Below are 6,042 nucleotides of genomic sequence, written 5' to 3'. Positions count from 1 at the left end.
AATATAAAGAGAGAGGGGTGGTGGGAGAAGAGAGGGAGAAAGAAAGAAAGAGAGAGGGGTGGAGGGAAGAGAGAGGGGGTGGAGGGAAGAGAGAGGGGGGTGGAGGGAAGAGAGAGAGAGCGAGAGAGAGGGGTGGAGGGAGGAGAGAGAGGGGTGGAGGGAGGAGAGAGAGAGAGAGCGAAGGGTGGAGGGAAAAGAGAGAGGGGTGGAGGGAGGAGAGAGGGGGCGGAGGAGAAGAGGAGGGAGGAGAGAGAGGGGTGGAGGGAGGAGAGAGAGGAGTGGAGGGAGGAGAGAGAAGGGTGGAGGGAGGAGAGAGGGGGGGAGGGAAGAGAGAGGGGGTGGAGGGAGAGAGAGAGGGGTGGAGGGAGAGAGAGAGAGAGAAGAGAGCAGGGGTGGAGGGAGGAGAGAGAGGGGTGGAGGAGGAGAGAAAGAGAAATTAAGATCATTGGTGGGACATTTAGATGGTAAATGGTAAACTAATCAAGATATATCAGAAAACACTAGCTAACACGGTGCAAACATACCAATAAACAGCATATTGAAAGGTGAAGACCTAAAACGGTGTACTCACCGATGGCCTGCACTGATACAGGCTTGAATACATGGACCCTGTCAGTGGACACACTGAAACCCTGACAGAGAGGAAAGGAGGGAGAAACAGAGGGACAGAGGAAAGGAGAGGGACAGAGGAAAGGAGAGGGACAGAGGAAAGGAGAGGGACAGAGGAAAGGAGAGGGACAGAGAAAGGAGGAGGAAAGCAGAGAAAGGAGAGGACAGAGGAAAGGAGGGAGAGAAAATGAGGGAGAGAAACAGAGGGAGAGACAGTAGAACAGAGGAAAGGAGGGAGAGAGAAAAATGAGGGAGAGAGAAATGGAGGGAGAGAGAAACAGAGGGAGAGAGGAAAGGAGGAAGAGAGGAACAGTAGAACAGAGGAAAGGAGGGAGAGAGAAACGGGGACAGAGGAAAGGAGGAGGGACAGAGGATCAAACAAGCAGTCAAACTCCTCTGAACCATACGTCAGTATAGTGTGTTGGGTCTGTCAGTATAGTGTGTTGGTCTGTAGTATAGTGTGTTGGTCTGTCAGTTAGTGTGTTGGTCTGTCAGTATAGTGTGTTGGTCTGTCAGTATAGTGTGTTGGTCTGTCCTGTCAGTATAGTGTGTTGGTCTGTCGTATAGTGTGTTGGTCTGTCGTATAGTGTGTTGGTCTGTCAGTATAGTGTGTTGGTCTGTCCTGTCAGTATAGTGTGTTGGTCTGTCGTAGTATAGTGTGTTGGTCTGTCGGTATAGTGTGTTGGTCTGTCTAGTATAGTGTGTTGGTCTGTCCTGTCAGTATAGTGTGTTGGTCTGTCTAGTATAGTGTGTTGGTCTGTCCAGTATAGTGTTTGGTCTGTCAGTATAGTGTGTTGGTCTGTCAGTATAGTGTGTTGGTCTGTCCTGTCAGTATAGTGTGTTGGTCTGTCCTGCAGTATAGTGTGTTGGTCTGTCGTATAGTGTGTTGGTCTGTCAGTATAGTGTGTTGGTCTGTCAGTATAGTGTGTTGGTCTGTCCTGTCAGTATAGTGTGTTGGTCTGTCCTGTGTAGTGTGTTTGGTCTGTCAGTATAGTGTGTTGGTCTGTCAGTATAGTGTGTTGGTCTGTCCTGTCAGTATAGTGTGTTGGTCTGTCAGTATAGTGTGTTGGTCTGTCAGTATAGTGTGTTGGTCTGTCAGTATAGTGTGTTGGTCTGTCCTGTCAGTATAGTGTGTTGGTCTGTCAGTATAGTGTGTTGGTCTGTCCTGTCAGTATAGTGTGTTGGTCTGTCAGTATAGTGTGTTGGTCTGTCAGTATAGTGTGTTGGTCTGTCAGTATAGTGTGTTGCTGTCAGTATAGTGTGTTGGTCTGTCAGTATAGTGTGTTGGTCTGTCAGTATAGTGTGTTGGTCTGTCCTGTCAGTATAGTGTAAGCGGTCTGTCAGTATAGTGTGTTGGTCTGTCAGCATAGAGTGCTGGTCTGTCCTGTCAGTATAGTGTGTTGGTCTGTCAGTATAGTGTATTGGTCTGTCCTGTCAGTATAGTGTGTTGGCCCCCTGTCAGTATAGTGTGTTGGTCTGTCAGTATAGTGTGTTGGTCCTGTCGGTATAGTGTGTTGGTCTGTCAGTAGTGTGTTGGTCTGTCAGTATAGTGTGTTGGTCTGTCCTGTCAGTATAGTGTGTTGGTCTGTCCTAGTATAGTGTGTTGGTCTGTCAGTATAGTGTGTTGGTCTGTCAGTATAGTGTGTTGGTCTGTCCTGTCAGTATAGTGTGTTGGTCTGTCAGTATAGTGTGTTGGTCTGTCCTGTCAGTATAGTGTGTTGGTCTGTCAGTATAGTGTGTTGGTCTGTCTGTCAGTATAGTGTGTTGGTCTGTCATTAGTGTGTTGTCTGTCAGTATAGTGTGTTGGTCTGTCAGTATAGTGTGTTGGTCTGTCTGTCAGTATAGTGTGTTGGTCTGTCTGCTCAGTATAGTTGTTGGTCTGTCCTGTCAGTATAGTGTGTTGGTCTGTCAGTAAGTGTGTTGGTCTGTCAGTTGTGTGTTGGTCTGTCCTGTCAGTATAGTGTTTGGTCTGTCCGTAGTATAGTGTGTTGGTCTGTCCTGTCAGTATAGTGTGTTGGTCTGTCAGTATAGTGTGTTGGTCTGTCAGTATAGTGTGTTGGTCTGTCGCAGTATAGTGTTTGGTCTGTCAGTATAGTGTGTTGGTCTGTCGTCAGATAGTGTGTTGTTGTCAGTATAGTGTGTTGGTCTGTCCTGTCAGTATAGTGTGTTGGTCTGTCAGTATAGTGTGTTGGTCTGTCCTGTCAGTATAGTGTTGGTCTGTCAGTATAGTGTGTTGGTCTGTCAGTATAGTGTGTTGGTCGCTGTCAGTATAGTGTGTTGGTCTGTCAGTATAGTGTGTTGTCTGTCAGTATAGTGTGTTGGTCTGTCAGTAGAGTGTTAGCTTCTGTCAGTATAGTGTGTTGGTCTGTCGTAGAGTGTGGGTCTGTCAGTATAGCGTGTTGGTCTGTCCTGTAGTATAGTGTGTTGGTCTGTCAGTATAGTGTGTTGGTCTGTCAGTATAGTGTGTTGGTCTGTCCAGTATAGTGTGTTTGGTCTGTCAGTATAGTGTGTTGGTCTGTCCTGTCAGTATAGTGTGTTGGATTCTGTCAGTATAGTGTGTTGGTCTGTCCTGTCAGTAGTGTGTTGGTCTGTCCTGTCAGTATAGTGTGTTGGTCTGTCAGTATAGTGTGTTGGTCTGTCAGTTATAGTGTGTTGGTCTGTCCTGTCAGTATAGTGTGTTGGTCTGTCCTGTCAGTATAGTGTGTTGGTCTGTCCTGTCAGTATAGTGTGTTGGTCTGTCAGTATAGTGTGTTGGTCTGTCAGTATATTGTGTTGGTCTGTCAGTATAGTGTGTTGGTCTGTCCTGTCAGTTAGTGTGTTGGTCTGTCAGTATAGTGTGTTGGTCTGTCAGTATAGTGTGTTGGTCTGTCGGTATAGTGTGTTGGTCTGTCCTGTCAGTATAGTGTGTTGGTCTGTCCTGTCAGTATAGTGTGTTGGTCTGTGCTGTCAGTGTAGTGTGTTGGTCTGTCAGTAACTAGTGTGTTGGTCTGTAGTATAGTGTGTTGGTCTGTCAGTATAGTGTGTTGGTCTGTCAGTATAGTGTGTTGGTCTGTCCTGTCAGTATAGTGTGTTGGTCTGTCCTGTCAGTATTGTGTGTTGGTCTGTCCTGTCAGTGTAGTGTGTTGGTCTGTCAGTATAGTGTGTTGGTCTGTCCTGTCAGTATAGTGTGTTGGTCTGTCCAGTATAGTGTGTTGGTCTGTCCTGTCAGTATAGTGTGTTGGTCTGTCAGTATAGTGTGTTGGTCTGCTCAGTATAGTGTGTTGGTCTGTCAGTATAGTGTGTTGGTCTGTCCTGTCAATATAGTGTGTTGGTCTGTCTCAGTATAGTGTGTTGGTCTGTCCTGTCAGTATAGTGTGTTGGTCTGTCAGTATAGGTGTTGGTCTGTCCTGTAGTATAGTGTAGTTGGTCTGTCAGCATAGTGTGTTGGTCTGTCAGTATGTGTGTTGGTCTGTCAGTATAGTGTGTTGGTCTGTCGAGTATAGTGTGTTGGTCTGTCCTGTCAGTATAGTGGTGTTGGTCTGTCCTGTGAGTATAGTGTGTTGGTCTGTCAGTATAGTGTGTTGGTCTGTCAGTATAGTGTGTTGGTCTGTCCTGTCAGTATAGTGTGTTGGTCTGTCGTCAGTATAGTGTGTTGGTCTGTCCTGTAGTATAGTGTGTTGGTCTGTCAGTATAGTGTGTTGGTCTGTCAGTATAGTGTGTTGGTTGTCCTGTCAGTATAGTGTGTTGGTCTGTCAGTATAGTGTGTTGGTCTGTCCTGTCAGTATAGTGTGTTGGTCTGTCAGTATAGTGTGTTGGTCTGTCCTGTCAGTATAGGGTGTTGGTCTGTCAGTATAGTGTGTTGGTCTGTCCTGTCAGTATAGTGTGTTGGTCTGTCAGTATAGTGTATTGTCCTGTCAGTATAGTGTGTTGGTCTGTCAGTATAGTGTGTTGTTTGTCCTGTCAGTATATTGTGTTGGTCTGTCAGTATAGTGTGTTGGTCTGTCCTTATTGTATAGTGTGTTGGTCTGCCCTGTCAGTATATTGTGTTGGTCTGTTCCCTCAGTATAGTGTGTTGGTCTGTCCCAGTATAGTGTGTTGGTCTGTCTGTCAGTATAGTGTGTTGGTCTGTCCTGTCAGTATAGTGTGTTAGTCTGTCCTGTCGGTATAGTGTGTTGGTCTGTCCTGTCAGTATAGTGTGTTGGTCTGTCAGTATAGTGTGTTGTCCTGTCAGTATAGTGTGTTGGTCTGTCAGTATAGTGTGTTGGTCTGTCAGTATAGTGTGTTGGTCTGTCCTGCAGTATAGTGTGTTGGTCTGTCAGTATAGTGTGTTGGTCTGTCCTGTCAGTATGTGTGTTGGTCTGTCCTGTCAGTATAGTGTGTTGGTCTGGTCCTGTCAGTATAGTGTGTTGGTCTGTCCTGTCAGTATAGTGTGTTGGTCTGTCAATATAGTGTGTTGTTCTGTCAGTATAGTGTGTTGGTCTGTCAGTATAGTGTGTTGGTCTGTCCTGTCTGTATAGTGTGTTGGTCTGTCAGTATAGTGTGTTGGTCTGTCAGTATAGTGTGTTGGTCTGTCAGTATAGTGTGTTGGTCTGTCCTGTCAGTATAGTGTGTTGGTCTGTCCTGTCAGTATAGTGTGTTGGTCTGTCAGTATAGTGTGTTGGTCTGTCAGTATAGTGTGTTGGTCTGTCCTGTCAGTATAGTGTGTTGGTCTGTCAGTATAGTGTGTTGGTCTGTCAGTATAGTGTGTTGGTCTGTCAGTATAGTGTGTTGGTCTGTCCTGTCAGTATAGTGTGTTGGTCTGTCAGTATAGTGTGTTGGCCTGTCAGTATAGTGTGTTTGGTCTGTCAGTATAGTGTGTTGGTCTGTCCTGTCAGTATAGGTGTTGGTCTGTCAGTATAGTGTGTTGGTCTGTCAGTATAGTGTGTTGGTCTGTCGATCTGTCAGTATGTGTGTTGGTCTGTCAGTATAGTGTGTTGGTCTGTCCTGTCGGTATATTGTGTTGGTCTGTCAGTATAGTGTGTTGGTCTGTCCTGTAGTATAGTGTGTTGGTCTGTCAGTATAGTGTGTTGGTCTGTCCTGCCAGTATAGTGTGTTGGTCTGTCAGTATATGTGTGTTGGTCTGTCAGTATAGTGTGTTGGTCTGTCCTGCAGTATAGTGTGTTGGTCTGTCCTGTCAGTATAGTGTGTTGGTCCTGTCAGTATAGTGTGTTGGTCTGTCAGTATAGTGTGTTGCTGTCCTGTCAGTATAGTGTGTTGGTCTGTCAGTATAGTGTTTGGTCTGTCCTGTCAGTATAGTGTGTTGGTCTGTCAGTATAGTGTGTTGGTCTGTCAGTATAGTGTGTTGGTCTGTCCTGTCAGTATAGTGTGTTGGTCTGTCAGTATAGTGTGTTTGGTCTGTCCTGTCAGTATAGTGTGTTTGTCTGTCAGTATAGTGTGTTGGTCTGTCCTGCCAGT

This window comes from Salmo salar, unplaced genomic scaffold (assembly GCF_905237065.1).
Source record: "Salmo salar unplaced genomic scaffold, Ssal_v3.1, whole genome shotgun sequence".
Classification (NCBI taxonomy): Eukaryota; Metazoa; Chordata; class Actinopteri; order Salmoniformes; family Salmonidae; genus Salmo; species Salmo salar.
The sequence above is the reverse complement of the archived record's forward strand: the minus strand, read 5'-3'. Positions refer to the sequence as shown.